The sequence below is a fragment of the Lathamus discolor genome, chromosome 4 (genome assembly GCF_037157495.1).
Source record: "Lathamus discolor isolate bLatDis1 chromosome 4, bLatDis1.hap1, whole genome shotgun sequence".
Taxonomy (NCBI): domain Eukaryota; kingdom Metazoa; phylum Chordata; class Aves; order Psittaciformes; family Psittacidae; genus Lathamus; species Lathamus discolor.
Window position 1 is genome coordinate 59,514,164 of NC_088887.1, and position 19,193 is coordinate 59,533,356.

Consider the following 19,193-nt stretch of genomic DNA (forward strand, 5'->3'; position numbering starts at 1 on the left):
CTGTCAGTGTTCAAGGCCAGGTTTGGACTAGATAATCTTTGGAAGTCCCTTTAAACCATTCTATGATGCTGTGAGTCTATGCAGTAAAATAAAGGACTTCCACACCAATATCTGATCAGAGGGAAAGCTGGGTGAGAGTAAGGCATTAGTTACCCTGTGTATCCACCAGATGAACTTCCTTTAAACTGCTGAAGTAGCTCGGTGTTCTCTGAAACCATCCAGAGCAGCACGAGAGTTGTCTTGCTTGGCTTCGGTTGTTTGGATGTTAGCCATTCAGTCCTACCAAACTCTTACACCTCCTCACTAACCTCATCAGAAAGGCATCTCCAGACAGCTGGTGGTCCCATCCATCTTCTGCAGGGAAGAATCACCCACTAGAAGTGCCCTCGCCCTGCTTGCCACCTGCTGTGGATGTGGAGACATCTAGGCAAGCAGAGCAGATGAGGTCTCTCATACCTGGACAGCTTAAGTAAGGTGAAACAAAAACTTTGTCTCACCAAGAGAGTGAATGTGGATATGTATAAATGTGGTCTTAACATGAAAGTATTTTCTTTGTACTGATGATAAGAAAACTGAATCATACTAACAGACCTGTCAACTGCTTGACTTTTTTATAAATACCAAACTTTGTTACAAATTTTAGCCTAAATGTTACCAAGTTTTAGGCTTCATTATTGCTGTTCTGTTGCTTTCTACAAGCCAGGGATATGCTCTCTCAGAAGCAGCTCTCTTCATTGTGCTGCATGTGTCACTAAGCTGATCATCAGCACTAAATCCCATGCTCCATTATAGGCCAAATTATGTCAAAACTCCTGTACTTTTGTTAGCACACCTGCTGTTTTCCTAACAATTGTTGTGCTTCACTTCTCACTGGAGATAGTTCGCTTTTCCTGGTGAGTGTGATTGAAGCTAGCAAACCCAGCAGCAAGCCAGAAATCTAGACCCAGGCCAATACTAGCACTGTGCCAGAATGGTGCCAAGGGAACCCTCTAATGTCAAACTCATGTTGCCAGTGGATGGAGCCTTTTGCCGACGTACCTCTGCCACCACCCTCACCCAAGGAGCACAGGCTTTCAAAAGCTGTGGGTATATCTTAGTTCACTGCCACAAGAAAAATGTTAGGCTAACCGTTTATGGTATCTTTTTAAAAAATTATATTTCCTGAATAGTACTCAGGTTTTCTTATATAAACTGGGATACCAAAATGATATTTATGGTCATCCATAATCAAGAAGTGGAAATTTATAAATAGTGATAAAGTCTTTCTGGCAAAGACTTTGATGATGGTACAGGAAGCATTTCCCTCTCAGATATATAAGCATTTTCAATGCTTTTCCATTTTTCAGTGGCATTGACTGGTTTCCTCAAAAAAAAGGATAAATGTCCAAAAGTGTCACATACTTTTAGGAGTCTGCCCATTGCTCCTGCTGTCTTCTATTCCGCTATAATAATTCTGTAAACATACACCATTTGCAGTACAAATGTTCTGCTTTATGTAGAAGGGAAAGAGAGACTGCTAAAGAGCTGAGAGTGAAGAAATACAGAAATGGAAAATTTACATATTTACATCCAGTGTGGCTTTCTCTAAATTCTTTTGTTCATAGTGGCACATCTTTTTGTCTCTTTCCAAGCCTTCAGTTTTCTCCTGGTTTGCTCTTCAGGGAAGTGGGTGGGAGGAAGGGGAAGGAGGAAGAAGAAGAGGGTAAATAACATGTGAAAAGAAGGAGCAATTTAATTTTTCAGAATGGAATATGAATGTTACTCAGTGAGCCAGAAAAATGAGCCACATGTACAAGATTTAAACTTTAAAAATGAAGGATATATTTTGTAGCAGGCCTATAAAAGAGCTTTGGACTTTTCTGTTGGAGTCTGTACCCTTCTCTAGCTCTGACAGCCTGCCTATGTGCTCTTGGACATTTTCTCCTGAAATGCACCCAGCAGTAGTTTTCCACCTACATCTACAAACATGTAATGAATCCCGCAGGAGATGCGGGAGGCATTATGCATAGGTTCTGTGGAAGGTAAAAACAAGCTTATTGTCAGTAGCCTTAAAATGCTGGATTGGTACTTCACTAAAAAAATGCTTGCATGTGAAAGTAGGACCTCAAAAACCTCTGCTATCATTTACGCAAAGTGAAATGTAAATCTCCTGATGTCTAATGTTTGGGACTGAAAGCCGGCTTCAAAATGCAAGGACTTTGAGACATTCTGCTTATTTGTCCAGTTCAGCTATTTTCATCAAGCTGAGTTGTTGCCCCAGCACCTTTTTGCTCAATTTTGGAACATTACAAATACAGCAAATGGACAAAATCTGATCTAGTGCACTCTAGTGAAAAAAAAAAACCAACTCATTTTGTTATCACACTTACTGCTGTCACCCCGTTGTTTATTTCTAGACCATGCAATATGAACAAAAGAAGTTTTTGGTGTCTCTTCAGGGTGAAAAGCTGTAGGTTTATTCTATAAATACAGCCCGAGCAGGCTTGTAGGAAGGGGCTGAGGGAGGGCTGTGCATCATGCCTCAAATAGTTCCTTACTTAACAGGTAAGGATGATGAGTAAAGCCTCTTTCCTCCAAAGAGTACTTACTTGATTCTTTGGGGGCTGGGGGGGAGGGAGGAAAGGAGGGAAGATGCCAAACAAACAGAAAATGTGAGTGTTCCAGCTATTTGTAAAAGTTTTGTTTTCACAGTGTGCTTCAATCTCATTACAGCTTTTGAGGAATAACAATGATAGTCTGACATTCCTCAGATGGGAAGTCATTAGGGTGTGAATTGCTGTAGAAAAGCACTATTTTCAGTAATAACATGGCAGGTGTTTTGAAAGAAAGTTGCTCTAACCTTTCAGATTGCAGAGGCATCCCAATAATTCTAAGAATCACAGTCTACAAATGCCTAATTTCACTGTTGCTTTCCTAATTAAGAGGGAAAAAAAAGGTGTGAGGAAGCTGAATTTTAAGACATACTAAAAATTAGCAGCTTCCTATTTCTGATCTGTCACTAGAAATATGAAGGCCATTTACATGGTGTTTCAGGACCTCCATACCAGAGCATAGAGTTGCTAGCATTGATGGACATTCCCAAGTACAAAAACTTACACTGTGATGAAAGCCTAAAAAATTTAAAGGCATTGCACCAACTTTGGTTAGATTTAGTTCTTAGCAAGTGAATCTTGTTCTTTCCTTGCCTGATCACCTCTCTCAGAAAACCTTGCCCTGAGTAGCTATTAACAAATTTTGATCAGGTCACTTCTCATCCTTCTTTCTCAATAATATTAAATTGACCCATGGTATAGAAACCCAGTATTATTGCTGATATTCATGTTATACCACAAGCTCAAGTTTTGGCTAGCTTTTTCTCCTACATAGTTGTACATTATCTAGTCAGTTTACGAAGCAAAGTTCTTCATTTCAGTGCTCATCCATTCTTGAGAACCCAAATTGTGAATAGCATCAAAAGAATTGAGGGTCTTCTCCTACTTCAGTTAAATAGCACAGGTCCCATTATTTCTGACGGATGCAAAATTAATTCCCTCATTTTGCACGGTAGAAGTGAAAAAAACAGAAGTAATGTGTACCATTAGAGTAAACAAAATAAATCTATTTGTCATATTTTCAGACCATAGATTACATGTTGGTTTATTGCTTATAAACAGTATTCTGTTTTTCACTACTCGATAAGGACTATATTTTGCCTGTAGCATTCATGCAAATCTGCTATTAGTATAGGGGACATTTTCAGTCTCAAACATTATGCAAGATATTCTGAGCACAGTGAGAATCAAACCTGTTCCCACCCATTCTAGCATAGGAGGGTAGGAGTTAGTTCAGAGCCTTTGCTTGGCAGAAATCTGAATGCACCAGAGGTTTGTTCAGAGCGCACAGAAATCATTGCAAAAAACCTCAGTGACTTCAGAGAATTTGGGATAAAGCACTGAGACTTTCCTGAAAGGAAGAAAAAGGCAAATATTTCTAATTGTAGGTAATTTTAAACAGACCACTTTGTTCTCTAAAATCACCTTTAAGGAGATGCTAGAGACCAAAAACATGTATAATTTGGTTAGTTTGATGTCTAGGATATATTTTTCCTGCTTACATTTTTTAGCTGATGGGAAAAAAAAAAAAAGGTATTTTCTTACAAGCTTACCTCAGATTGATCACAGATAAATTAAAGAGCTTTGATGTGGCCAGCAAAGCATACTTACTGATCTAACAACAAATACAAGTGTTCTTGGAAAAAAACTCTCGGGCGTATACTGAAATTTCATGTTTGTTTTTCTCCCCTTTTTTGAATAATAAAAAAATGAAAGCCTTTTTTTTTCTTTTTCTTCAGGAATGTTTCCTCACGCTGATTGTTCTGCTTCAGCTAAACACATACTCTGTGGCAGAAGGGTAAACAAGTACAGCTTTGTACTTGGTCCAGAACAAGAGACCCTACATTCAAACTTATGTTAAGTTTGAAAAAAAAAGCTGCTGATAACCAGAGTTATGTTGCTGTTGCTTGGCTTTTGTTGCCTGTAAAAGCTGCTGATACCAGGCCTATTTGCTCTTACAGTTCCCAATATTAGGAAAGATTATATAGAGATTGGAGGTTCTCTCATATGTCTTAAAATTCAAGGGTAGATCAAGTTCCTATTGGTTGGTAGCTTTTCTTCTTCAGAGGGAAGAGCTGTGCATTATAGCAATGCCTGGTGAAAAGGCCCTATGGACTCTTCTAGCTGACAGTATGATGGTGTGCTTTCAAATTGCTGGCGCTCAGCATATTGAAAATAAAGGCATTTGCTTAGGCACTGGAAAGACGTAGTGTCAATGCCTTACTAACCTCAGTGGGGACAGAAACCTGCCTGCCTGCCTAGAAGCGCAGGGCTGCAGAGGGTTCACTATGGTGACAGGGTCTTCATTGTCAGAAACTTGTATTAATGTGTGGCTCAGGTGGAACTGGCTCGTGATGCTCTGTCACTGCCACCTGTGGAATAGCCTTCTTCTTGTATATATCATACTTTGCCTTTAAATGCCTGTGCTGCTTGCTCAGACTATTGCTATGAGAAAGATGCCGTACTGTGCCTTCCTCCCGTCCTGAGAAATCCTGTTCTTTCCAGACTTAGGTTTTCATGGGTAGCTTTATACTTACTTGGTCTTGTCCGAGTATTTCACTCGTGGTTAAATAGCCATTCTCTTCTTCTCATGTTTTTTCTCATGGAAGCAGTCAAGCCACTTTCTCAGCTTTACTTTGTATGCCAAGAAAACCAAGCAGATGTAGGTGAAAAGGAGTGTTTCTATGATTTACCTTTAGATCATATTAAAAGCTCAAAATGAAGCCAAAAGCTTTCTGATGGATGCAGAGTGATTTTTTTTCCCCTACAGTTTGATCACTGAAAACATTTAAGGTGCTTTTCATTCTGGATTAAATTCTTTAAATTCTAAAATCATTAGGGAAAACAGTTCCCCATTGTTGTTAACCAGAGAAATATCAAACTTCTGAAAATGGCAATCCAGCTGCCATCAGGCATCTCCAAGATCTAGTGCTTGCTGTGGAATAGCCCTCCCTTTAATTTTTCCTTCCAGGTTAACCCCTGCTGCCCTTCTCTAGTTGTCTGACACATATTCTCTGGACTCTCTGTCCTGAGCCCAGGTGACAATACTATATACAGCAGAGCCTTGTGCCCTGGAAATAATGCTTTTCTCCCTGCCTTTGACACACAAGCCCTTTGCAGCCCTGAGCTTTGGAAAGACAAGGCCTCTCTAATACTCGATTTCTAATAAATTATCAGTTACTTTTGAAAATGCAAACTCCTGTCTTCCAGTGATTAAGTTCCATTTGGAGATTCTTGGTTTTAGTTTGTTCCAGTGGTTGGGGAAATAACTTAAAATGTGTGCTGCCCCTGGCTGCTGAGTTAGCAGAGGCTGGTTCTACCAACAACTGGAAGCCCAAGGTTTGGGTTTTTTTCATTCTGTTGGTGTGTTTTTTTTAATCCCCTGAAGCTATATAGAAGATTTCTGTCATTGTTGTCTCTAGAACTCCTAATGAAAACCAGAACAGAACGAAGCTGTTGGGAGACAAATAAGCCTAATATTAGTTTGGAAGGAGTAAATATTTATCCAGGGAAAAGGAGATGACTTATTTAAGGACTGACCTAATTTATTATTTAGGAAAACCACCTTTCAGTATCCAGCCTAGAGCCAAGAATTGGCCTTCTTTTTCCTAGGGAATATTGTAGGTTAACAAATGAACCACACAGCCAAGAATATACTGACAAGGACAGTCTCCCAGAATGGAACTACTCATTAAACTCATTTATCCTCCTAACAGACCATTCTGAAGGTATCACAGTGCATTAGGGACAAAGCTGGACCGCTGAAAGGTCACGGCTCTCAGAGACAGTAGCTGTAGTGGGAGACACTCCAGTCAGGTTTGGGTTTGTACTAGCAGTTTCACAGGATGCTTGTCTGTGACAGACATCTTCACTCAGCAGCTCTGTTTAATACCTCATTTTTTAAGCTACGTGCCAAGTAAACCCACGGAAAAATAAAGTCTTGGAGAGTAGGAAGGGGCCAGGGAGGTTGTTTTCGTTTTCCTCATTTTGTACTTGTTTAAGGTTCAAAATCCTTGATGAGGCAGGGGATCATAAACGTGATAGAGTTTCTTAGTTGAGATTGATTGATTTTTTTTTTTTTTTTAATCCGGTGCAGACTAGTAACAGTAAGGAATATTTCTTATTTCCTGATGGTGATAGAAGCATCAGATAGTTTGTGGTCCTAGCTTAGGGGGCAGTGGACAGGCCACCTCAATTATTGGCAACTGTGATGCTTTTTCAGCAGAGAGGGTTTGAAAGGGCTTGGAGAAAGAACTGCTTTTCTCCATCAGAAACATCCTCTCTGACACAGAGCAGGGAACAGCAGTGTGGTTACACATCCTGTTCTATCTGCAGCTGAGCCCTGCAGATGTGGTTACCCCTAGGACCTTCTTCTACCCCCTCAGCTGCTCAGCTTCACTGCTTTTAAGGTCTCTTCCTAGTGCACTTCAGTCAAAATGATCCAGATGAGCTCTAGCACTTCTAATAGTAAGGTTTTGGATTTTTTTAACTGACCTAGGAAGTAGCCACAGAAACAGCTGTGCCAGGAATTGGAGGTCACCTGTTAGAGGAAGGCCATGGTGAGCAGTCTGTGATGAGCTGCAAACCATAACCATTTAGCTTGGCACAGCTGTACTCAGAATAGGCAAAACCATTTCAGTGCCTTCCTATAGCAGTCCAGGGAAAACATCAAGTACCACTGCCCCTGCTGTGCTAGTGCTTGGGATGAGCCATGGGGCTATCAGCCTTTCCCTTCCTCAAGTGTGAATAAAACAAAAGGTTTCTATCAGCATGTGTGGATGTTGTGCTCCTTGGGCACAGCAGTAGTCCCCGTCTAGCAGTCCCAGTCTGGTAGTCTGTGTTAGTATATTTGCTGCCCAGATGTAACACACCTGATGGAGTTTCATTCTTTTACTCTGTCTGTGCCCCTTTGTACCACACTAAATACGCTTTCCCTCTTTCACGTAACAGCTCCCAGTATTTGTGAGGTTATCACACCTCTGCAGATGATTTGAATGCTCTGTACAACATAGTTATTTTTGCATTTCCTCATAAAGCTCTTTCCATGTTTGTGTTCTCTGAACTCTGCCCAGATTCTCATCCCTTTCATTCCACTGTTGAGGTTGTTGGCAATATTTCAAACTGCAGAACAGTCAGAGTAGAAATCCCTGCTAGATGAAGTGATCATCTCTGCTTTTAGCTACAAATTGTGCTGACCTGCAACTGCTGGGTTTCAAGATAGCATTGCTATCCACACCCTCCATCTAGCCTGGGTAGGACTCATGCTTCAGTGTGTTCTTGCGTCCTAACTTCTGTGTCATCTAGACCTGTGACTTGACCAGAGGATATCACAGCCGCCTTCCACCCACACTTTATAAGCCCATGCTTATGTGTTATATTTAGTACCTCACTTCTTTTCTTCTTCATATGCATAATTTCCATAGGGGTGATTCAGGGCTGCTGACTTACCTGAGTATCGTGCATCTTTCTACAAGCGCTGAATTAGGAATCTCTCTCTGAAATGAGGAGCTGTCTTAAAAATTGACTGAGACTGAATATAGCCTAGTGCTAATAAAACCATCAGTTTAGCTTAATATGGCAATGGCTGTGTAATAAAGCAAATAGGAGAGAACTTACCTCAGTAGGTCCTCTGCTCTATGTATTTGATGTGTCTAGTTTACCATGGTGCATACCACTGCCTACAGATCATTAGTTTTGATGGTGACTAGAACTGGAGTTAATCACTCGCTCCTCTGATTCTCTCTCGCTACTCCATATGCTGTCATTTACTATTAACCTATGTCAACAGCCCTTCCAGTAATTTATAAGCCATATTGCGCTGCTCTTTACACCTGATATTATTAAAAGTAGCATTTCCAGAAAGCTTTTGTGAAACAGTACATTGATGACAGCAGTTATGGTCACACTTTTATGCGCTCTCTTTTCTTTTTGTACTTTTAAGCTTTTGGAGATACAGTCACATTTAGAATTACATCCTTGTAGGTGTTTTTCAGCAGCTGTTTATTGCCAGACGCCAGCCAAAAATCTGCAGTTGTCATCAGTGAGAATTTTGCCACGTAACTCTCTGAGAGGTCTGTGATTCTTTTGTCACTGTTATTCATTCTGGCACTTAATGTATTTCTTCATATATTATACCATCATCCTAAGAACATGATTTCAAGTTCTGAAACTCTTAGTACCCAATTCTTTTTTAGAGTAAAAAAAAAAAAAAAAGTCAAAAAACAAACCCTGAGGATTTTGAGTATATCTGCATAGTCCTCTGATGCGATCATGACAAAATACAGACTCATGTCTCTAATCATAGCAGGGGGATTGGAACTAGATGATCCTTAAGGTCTGTTCCAACCCGAACCGTTCTATGATTCTGTGATCATGTCACTTTTAAGAAACCACCATCATAGTCCACATCTTTCCATAAACTCCAGAGTTTCTCACAGACTGCAACAGAATATTCTTTTGTTTAGTTAAAAATTGGCTAAATACTATCAAATTATAATCACTACGGTGCAATCAGTAGTCTTATTTACAGAGAATTATTCTTTCATACAAAGATATATACAGTGTAAGTGGTCTACTTTAGGCATAAAGTTGAATGAGGTACACTAGCAGCTAAAATAGTTGCGGTCCCCAGACAGTTAGGTCTTTTCTAATTTTTCCACTAAGCTATTTTTTAAAAGTATAAAAGCATATGGTTCTGCTTGAAGAAAGGAATGCATGTCTTTGTGTAAAAAGGATCTATAGGTTTTTACTGTAAAGGAATTGGAGAATTCACCTTCATAGATTGTAGACATTATTATTGGACTTTCGCCAATTTCTTAGATTTTCTCAAAGTAGTTGATTAACCTTAGAGATGCACCTTTTTGTATTTTCTGATCTATATGCAAAAGGTTTTGTTAGACCAGGAATAACAGATTTAGTGATACTCAGAGATGGTATTCCATCTTCTATTAAAATACAGGCATTCTGTCTATCCCGAGGTCTTAAGACAAGTTTTCATTGAAAGCAAAATGACAGCAACTTTACCAAAATGTCTCAGCTTCGGAGAGGTGGTCTGACAACTGGGGAGAACATGCAAGCTAACTACCTGTTTCTGTGGCTTTCTTGAAAGTGAGATTACGTGATTCAAAAATACTTTATTTCAGTGTTCTATGATCTGGAAACTTAGATATTCTACTACTTTGTAACTTTTTCCTTTTAGAAGACAAGGAATTACCTTTGTTTTCTCTGGATTTCCGATGACCTCATGCCAAACACAACTTGCCTTGGTTTAGGCTGATTGGTCAGTTCTGACCAGGAGTGTTTCAGTACTTTTAATACTTAGCATTTGTGTAAATTTCTAGCTGGTAGATGCTGGAATTTGACTAAGGCTCTCAATTTCAGAGCCTTGCTAGACAGATTCACAACCTGATAAACTTATGATTGCCTGACTCCCACACCCATATTTAAAACCTTTCATTTTGAAGCTCTGCTGTGCATGCTCAAATTAATAATCAACTTGAAGTAAACAGGTTCTGAAGTTCAGTCTGAGCTTCTGTGCCTTGAAATGTCTTGTAATGTCTTGCTGGCGAAATACTAAGTCCAGCCTGAGCCCCGAGCACCTGAGTCCCCCTAAATACTGGGTAAGTTTAGTGATAGCTGCCAGCAGACAGAGCTCTGCTGAGCTCAGAGTTGAAGTTTAAGCTAGTTAAACTGAACGCAGAATACTCAGTCCACTGCAAGATTAAATAATTTGAGGCTTTCTGACTCAAAGATTACTATCAGTATGTGCATGTGAAATGATAAAATGTTTTCACTGAAAAATTGGATCCTGCTGGATTCCTGCTTTCCCGCCTGCTGCCATGCTTATCTTACCTCCCTGTTAAGGGTTGAAGGAGACACAAAACTATTGTATCTGGGTTTAAATTACGCAGTCTGCTCTTTAGTTTTCAGTTGCTGCATTTCTTTACATAAAATTCACTCTAATAAGAAATAGAGTTTATTGATGAACCGTACTGATCATCAAATCCCAATCTATTGGTGATACCATTTCACCCTTATCCTCTTGGAAGACTTTTCAGTCTCTCCATCCTCAGTTTCCAGATGGATTAAAATAAAAAAAAAATAAAAAATAAAATTAATAAATTCTAAATCAAAGCATCAGAAATGATCTATGCAGTTTATGTAATGTTTCCCAAGTGAACTAATGTCAAAGCAAAGTATGATTGTTAACAAAGTGTAATAGGATGTATTGGTACATATCGTGCATACAAAAATATTCCGGGTTTCTTTTCATGCTGTTAAATGAGCAGAACTCAAGATGCTTTACCAGGTGAGCTAAGACAGGCTGTGAAAGACACAGAGAAGGAAATGTTTTCCCTCCATAGGTTTCTCAGGGGAAACTGAGCAAATCTCACTGCTCTGAGGTAGATCTTTGCAACACTGGCAATAAAATACAACATTTTACTGTAGTCTCCCTCTGAAAACCAGTATACCCTGTGTATGAAACTGAATGTGAAGAGTCCATTGACATTCTGTTTAATGTCGCCTGTCTGCTTTGCTGAAAGTCACTTCAAGAGTGCAGCCCTCAACATATATTCAGCGTGTGAATTTATTTTGCAGCCTATGTGTCCAAGGACCATTATGGCCCACAGACTGGTAGGGTCTCAAAACTAATGTGGCAGGTCCAGAAGACAAAGCTGCACAGTACTTCCCTGTTGTGCAGTCTTGGCAATAAACCTTAGGAGTCCCCAGCAAAAGTAGAGTCATAGGAGCAACAACCTTTTATTACCAGCCAGCCTTAGTTTCTCCCCATTTTCATAATGCAGACTGAATTTTTCCAAAACCGGAACTTACGCGCTGTTACTTAAGGTGAAGGAAGTTTTCCTTAACAGCCCTTGCTCTTACGTTTGAAAATGGTCGTTAGTTCTCTTTCTCAGCTTTAATCTCCTTCACAGGCTTTCCTCCATGTATACCTCACACTTTCTTATTCTATATGTATGTATCTCATGTACTTCTTCTTGTATCTCATGTACTTCTCATCTCTCTGTCCCCATCCAGCAAACTCTTCTGCCGTCTGTCTCTTCATCAGTGTCTGAGACATATGTGTAAAGTTGAGGTTCTCCTAAAAGGATGTAAACCTAGCCTGGAAGGGATCTGCTTGCTGATATAAAGATGGTAAGAAAGGAGAGAATTTTTTTGTATTTGAGTGTCATGGATATAATTTCATATGTATGTAAAAAAATAATTTATAGACTGGCAAATTCTTAGGGTTAGATGTCCTCTTTTAGTCTGAATTGAAAATCGGTTGCATTGTAACTGAGGTGGTTTGATTCCAAAGGCACCTTTCCCAGATGTAGCTTCATTGCACAAAGTGCCAAATGAAGTTGCTTACAGGAGAGTCATTTGGTGCTGCCTCAGACTAAGGCAGATGAAGCATGTGTTACAGTCAGCGGCCTGGTCTTCTCCAGTGGGTTGCCAGCTGCAATGGGATAACATATGAGCAGTAGCACAGGCTGTAGAAGCCTGTTTGCTAGAGAATGCCATTGTTTCTCACGGTTCATTTGACAGTCTCCAGAGACTAAATGTTGTTAATTGGGAGCAGCCTACAGCTTTGCGTCTCGGATTAAGATCATGTCAGTGTTTCTGCTATGTCCTGTTGTTTAAAGATGAAGGAAAATGATGCACTGTACGTAGAGTTCTCAAACAAGGTTTTGGGCCAATAATGTTTAAAAATGACTGAAGATGCCTTTTTGTCCTCCATAAAATATTTTGTGTATTTTTATGCAGAGTATATGAATTTAAGTCTAAAAAATGTCAAGGAAACATATTTGTTTGGATTAGGCTAAAAAAGCAAACAAAAAAATTAGCTTAACCCTGAAGTGTTTATATATCTTTCTCACACCCCACTCTTGCTCTAATACCACAACTCAACTAGCAGAGCTTCTGAAAGTGCCAGTGGTGTATTGCTTTTGTCTCTGCAGACAGACCAAGCTGTAGGAAGCACATGAGCCAGCAGCATGCTGATGGAGTGACCTGCTGGACACTGGAAGGTGTCTAGGCTGAATTTATGTCCTGGGGCATGAGTAACTCTTGGCATATGTTTACAGAAGAAATGGATTGTTTTGAGGATAGTCAAGAAATCATTTTCAGAATTTGTACTATGCATTTTCAAAGCAGCTTGGTCTAAATTACTGTCTGCAGATAAAAGGTTTTCTTTTGATGAGTAGGACCCACATGACAGGAGGATTGTAACCATGACTTTCAGTTTTAGGAGTTTTACAAGCTGGGTTGTCTTCCTTACAAAGAATTCTCCTTAGTTAACCTCACAGTTATGGAGGTAAGAGCAATCCATTTAATGTCTGGAAAAGTGTTTTATCCATTAGAGGAGTCCTAAAAAAAGATACATAATCATTCGTGAGGTTCTAACAGAAAAAATCACTATCCACAGAAGTATAGCAAAAGCTAGATAAGGAGGAAAAAGTTGCTTTGGAGAGGAGTTAGCTTTCAACTCAGTGTAGCAAAGGGGGACCATTGGGTTCAAAGTCATTAATTGCTGAGGATAGAGAAGGAAAGTGATTGTAGAAAAAACAGTGTGGAAAAAGGATGGAGGGAAGACTGGAAATCAGTGTCTTACTGTGTTTGTCATCAAGGAGAAGCACACATTTAAGATGTGCTGGGGTTTTATGATGGGGAAAGGAGTGAAAAATAACCCTCGGTTATGGATTTGAGTAATAGAGATAGAATAAATAGAGATGTACAAGGGAGAGAGAAAAGTCTTCAAAGGAAGTCTAAGAACTGGACTTTGAATGTGTTAAAATTAAGCTAATTTGAAGATGTGTGTTCTCTAAAAAGCTGTGATTCAAATTTTTTATTTCTTTTTGAACTTATTACGGAGTTGGGGAAGAAAGGTTCAGGATTAAAAAAAAATCATTTGCTCGTTCTGCAGCTTTTATCTGCAGGACTAGATTGGTTTAATTTGGAATACAAAATTTAGAGATCAGATTAAAGTTTATTTTTAAAACTGATGGTTCTGCCTTTCTAAGCTAGCTTCTGCCTAGAGGTTGTGACACAAATGTTTTGGTCTCAGTATATGCCAGGCTGCCAATTGCTGCTTTTTCTGCCCACAACCAGGGTGGCCTGCCACCTGCTGAGGTGTTTCAGATCACACAAACTCTTTTAGGTTGTTTGTTCCCCCTCCATGACTCAAATCCTTTCAATAAATAGTTTCTTTGAAATTGCTTGCTCTAAGCCCAGTTTCTGGGCATTTCAAAAGCGGAGTTGTTTGCAGCCAGTTACTTTCTTCTTTTGGCTGCAGTAAAGACCTTGGAATTTATTTTGTTCCTCGGGTATTGAATTTCAATGTTTTATCATTTTTACCCCAAGGAAGATATGAATGTGAAATAGAGAAGTTTTCTTTCTGGAGTCTGGCCAGAAAGAGTGTTTTTCACCTGAGTTTAGATGGAATATATTCAGGTACCTTGCTGAATTTGGGCCAAGATTTGTAACTTGGTTTGTAAGTGAACAATAAGTTAAAACCATACATGAACATTTTTTTCTTAATTGCAAGAATAATATTTGCAAATAACTTATTTAGTAATTACCAAGAAATACTGAGCTTGATGAGGTAACCTGTTCATAAAAAAGGAATCAAAGCACAATACCCATTCTTATTACTTGGCCCACTCAGATTTTAAATTCTTCGATGTGAATTCAGACAGTTTCTATGAAACAGTGTTTACAAATTACACTATTTCTTTATAATGGGGCAATAGTAAACAAGAATTTATATTTGTAAGTGTGCGTGGTTTTGTTTAAGTATGTATGTTCAGAACTGAACACAGTAATTCAAGTGAGGCCTCACCAGGTTTAAGTAGAGGGGGAGAATAATGCCCTTGCTAATGAAACCCAAGATACCATTGGCTTTGGCCACAAGGGCATATTGCTGGCTCATGAACAGCTTGGTGTCCACCAGGACTCCCAGGTCCCTCTCCACAGAACTACTTTTCAGCAGGTCAGCTCCCAGCCTGTAGAGGTGCATGGGGTTGCTCCTTCCTAGGTGCAGGACTCTGCACTTCCCTTTGTTGAACTTCATTAGGTTCCTCTGCCCATCTCTCCAGCCTATCTAGATCCTTCTGAATGACAGCACAGCAGTCTGGGGTATCAGCCACTCCTCCCAGTTTCATTTCATCAGAAAGCTTGCTGAGGGGGGACTCTATCCCTTCATCCAAGTCACTGACGAAAGAGTTAAACAGTACTGGACCCAGTATTGACCCTTGGGGAACACTGCTAGTTACACGTCTCCAACTAGACTGTGCCACCCATCACAACCCTCTGAGCTCTGTCATTCAGTCAGTTTTCAATCCACCTCACCATCCACTTGTCCAGCCTGCACTTCCTCAGCTTGCCTATGAGGATGTTATGGGAGATAGTGTTGCAAGCCTTGCTGAAGTCCAGGTAGACAGCATCCACTGCTCTTCCCTTATCTATCTAGCCAGTTGTCCCATTAAAGAAGGCTGTCAGGTTGGTTAAGCATGATTTCCCCTTGGTGAATCCATGTGACTTCTACCCCTGATCACAGTCAGCATTAGCTGATCAGGGTGTTACCAGAGACCCTCATAGTGTTAGCTGACTATATCTCATAATTCCATTGAGCTGACTATAATGCATAGTCATTTTGATTGTAAATCAGTGGGAAAGAAAAGGAGTGCATTTATCTCTGTGGGAAAAAACAGAAGTATTACTCTAGCTTAGTATTTCATATTCAGCTACACTCATTGACTGGCTCCAGTAAGTTTGGAATATTAATGAGATGAAAACCAACATCTTTAAGTCAGGGAAAGCAACATAGAAGCAAGGGCTCTCAGAATAGTCAAATTGACACTGAAAGCATTAAAGGAATTCTTATCCTGATTTTTTTATATCTGGTACCAACAGTAATCAAGTTGTTGAATCTGAATTACTCAAATGTTACTAACGGCATCCTACATTTCCTTTAAATAGTAGAATTTTGCATTTTATGGTTCTCACTTCTTCTATTTACTTTCACCACAAATTTTGAATATAAAATTTTCATCTGTAGACATTCTTGTTCAGACTTAAACTTTCAAAGATTCATATCACTGCATATGATTTGCATGGACTTCAGTCTTCTAATTCTTCTCTGATGGAAGTGAGGAATATTTTTATATTCTGTGAATGTCTACAAAAACAGGCTTATATAAGTCTGAATTCAAACTGCATCAGGGCCTGCAGAATAGCAAATTGAAACTTACTCACATCGTGGTTTCAGTCTAGTACAAGATCCAACCTAGTGTATGTACTCAGCCATGGATATTTGGAAGTGCTCCCAGGTCCCAGTTTACATGTGGCCTTATCAATCTTCATTAAGAAGGCATTCTTAGGAAATACCTTATTACTATTTTATAGCAGAATTTTAAGTTTTCGTATTTTTATGTTTAGATTTGTTTAGAGGACACTATGGTAATTTAAACATCTCTTGGTACTAAGATATAACCTCAGGCTGTTTGCTTTCCCTCCTATTAGTATTCTTGTCTTGTTGGGGCAAGCAGTGATCCAGACACCCAAAGACAGATTAAATAGCCTGTAAGAGCAGCTAAATATAGAGAAATTGGTTACATGGAGCCTAAGATAAGTTCTTATGTTTAAAACTTCAGCTGTGCTTTTCAGATCAGCCTCCGATTCTCCCGAACTGAGTATCAGTGAACAAATCCATCAAGGCTGTGAATGTAATTAGCAGTAAATAGCATTCCTGATAAAAATTCTTTCAACTGTTGCATGTTTAGCTAGAAAAAAAACCCAAAGGAATTATTTTTCACATAAGAGCTGTTGCACTTAGGAAACACCTAGCTTTAGTAGTTCTTTACAAATGGCTTTTGTGTGTACATAGTGAATATACCAATGCATTTTTACGGTCTGGGTCAGGTAGTCCTGAAATTAAATGCAGCAGGTGTGTATAACCAGAAGAATGAGAAGGAAAAAAAAAAAAAAAATCCATTAAAGTGTCTGAATCTGTTGAAGAATGGGATTTTCCTTATTTCCTCATTCTAAATTTACCTTTTAAGATGTACCATAAAGATATGAAGAGCTCCCTTGGAATGGTCACCTGATTGTACTGGCTTAAATGCAGTGAGAGCACTGAATGGAGGATTTAGTCCACTGGACTTATGCATCTAATTCACACCTGAATTTCAGGCTCTCAGACAGCTTTCCTGAGTGGCCTCATGCCATTAATTATTGGTTTAGAGGACAAGGATCCTGGAAGGCTTTTACATAGAGCTCATGTCTTACCAAAATTTAGCACGTAAGATGTCCTTGGAAGAGTTCCTGCTTTTTCTGTATCTGTTTTGGAAGCAGGCACAGATACAGGAGATTTGTGTCATTATGTATCTATTATTTGAGTGGGTTCCCTTCAGGTAAGGGATTGTTTCTCCTTCCATGCTTGCAGACCACCAGGCTCAGCTGAATCTTTTCGCAGTGGCTTGGAGCAGCACTGCAATGTAAATACTCAACTCTTATATCTCTGATGGCTCTGAAAGTCAGGATGAGAACCTTATCTGGCTGTGGGCCCTCTGCTGGGATAGCCATCTCCTTTGCATTGTGTGTTTTTTTTTGCTCTAGGTACCAGTAAGCAGTGTTGTCAAATGCAAGGGCTGTGTTTGGTGATGCTCAGAGGAAGACATCTGAAGACAAGCACTTCCTGCATTACTTTGTTCAGAAGATAAGTTCTCATATCTCAAGCTGTCAAAAGCTTTGTGGCTTTAGTATGGAAGTGACTGACTCATGAGTTTTAATGTCTATAAGACTGGATGCAAATTACATCCAGGCTGTTCTTCCACTTTCTTCACCTCCTTATATGATACCCATTTAGGAAGTCTCAATACTAACCATTACCTGCTCATCCTGCTAGATAAAAGCAATTGGTACTCTTCTCTCCCAATATATCTGTTTCCTGGAAGGGTGATTGGATTTTGTTAGTATTTTTGGCAGTAAACCTAAGAGAATCATACCACTTTAAAAAAACCAGTAATACTAAACATCTCTCTAAACAGACTTAGAGTTTTAAAATCAAGTTTTGGAGCACAGCTTTTTCTTTCTTCAGTTTGTATAAAGTTTCATTGCAAGTTCTGCTTTTATGTTTCATATTGTTATTAAAAGTGTCTTGGCTGAAAAATCATGTATTCCGGGTATCAAATGTTTCATTTTGGTGAACAATAGCGAGGTTTCTTTCAACATGAGGTATAATGGCGATAACATTGCCAAGAGAAGTTAAATTATTACTTCCACATTATAAATCTGAATCACAGAGGTTTCCTGGGTACATTTTTTTTCACTGCAAGTTTGACTTGTAACAGAAAAATTATCAGTTTTCAGGAAGTATGCGTCTAATAAAAGGCACCTTTATGACTCGTCATTGCCATACACACACATTTGCTTCTAGCAACTGTAACATACATTTGCACTTGCTAATCTTCAAAAAAAGAAGCAAAGAATATTCTAAGTCCATGAAAACAAGAAAACTTTTAAGTGCCCTTAAAATAATGTGAATATTACAGGATCTATTCAGAAACTTTTTCAGTCATGGAGAGATTTTGTTCTCTTCTTCTCAAGAACACACTCTGTTAATCTGTTTTGACTGATTAATATCAGATTCAGAGCCTTTTCATGATTTATTTTCATAGAAACAGATGTTATCGTTTGTGGTGGAATGGAGACATATTCTGGGTATTATGTAACCTCCTTTGGCATTGACTTGCATGTTTTTCCTTCATTTTGCCACTATATTGTAATTGTACCCAAATGGTTCTAACATGGTTTCCATAGATACTTAGCATGTTCAGACTTTGTGTAATATATGCCTTGGTCTCATAGATAGCTCTTGTTTTTAAACTCTTGAGATCTGCTACACCTGTAGTTTTCAAATCATAATTAGTACTGGTAACAGCAGTTTTGTGCCCATATTTCAGTGCTACCCAGCAGCTCTGCTTTTATAGCCTGTGATGAGTTAGACAAAATCTCTGCTTGCTACCCAAGTGTTGATAGAGTGCTATGGGCTCAGTCAGTGTGAACCCCCTCCATATTTGCAGGAGTGTCGGGAGGAGAGGTGAAGGGTTGAACGTGAGGCAGCAGCTCAGGCAAGAGAAATAACAGACAATTTGGGAAAACTCTGTGACCGTGAAGGACCTGTTGAGAAACATCTAGATGCTGAATCCTCCCTAAAGATAGTCTGGCCTGATGTGACATACCTGTGCTTGTGTTATGATTTGTGTTATCTCCTTCGGGAGCTGCTACTCTCCTTGGGCCCTGCCAATAAATCTCGAGATTTTTTGGTTAGCTTGGTCCTAACCAGGAGGCTTGTCACAGTGTTTGTAGCCAACTGATTTGAACATTTTGAGTCACTGGTAGCAGATAGATATATTCTTTTGTGCTACCCCACTCTGTTTCTGCCTCTTGAGATGAAAAAGAAGGACCTTGCTGACACCCAAGAACAGCTCTGCCTTGTACATACACAACAACTCTTTGACCTGTCTTTTGTGAAGGGCTTTTCCTCTTCTACAGACTTAATTGCTTGTGGTGTTTCTTGTAAAGCCTACTGGTTCAATGACC

General features: G+C 39.4%; 1 protein-coding gene and 1 long non-coding RNA gene across 2 annotated transcripts in view; both read left to right on the plus strand.

Moving 5' to 3' along the window:
- Positions 1-19,193, plus strand: part of ATP10A (ATPase phospholipid transporting 10A (putative)) — a 110,529-nt gene that overhangs the window by 16,590 nt on the left and 74,746 nt on the right. The gene's annotated exons all lie outside the window — the stretch shown is intronic.
- Positions 12,863-17,598, plus strand: LOC136013568 (uncharacterized). Its single transcript, XR_010612285.1, has 2 exons — positions 12,863-12,906; positions 17,208-17,598. It is a non-coding gene; the product is annotated as an uncharacterized LOC136013568 (long non-coding RNA).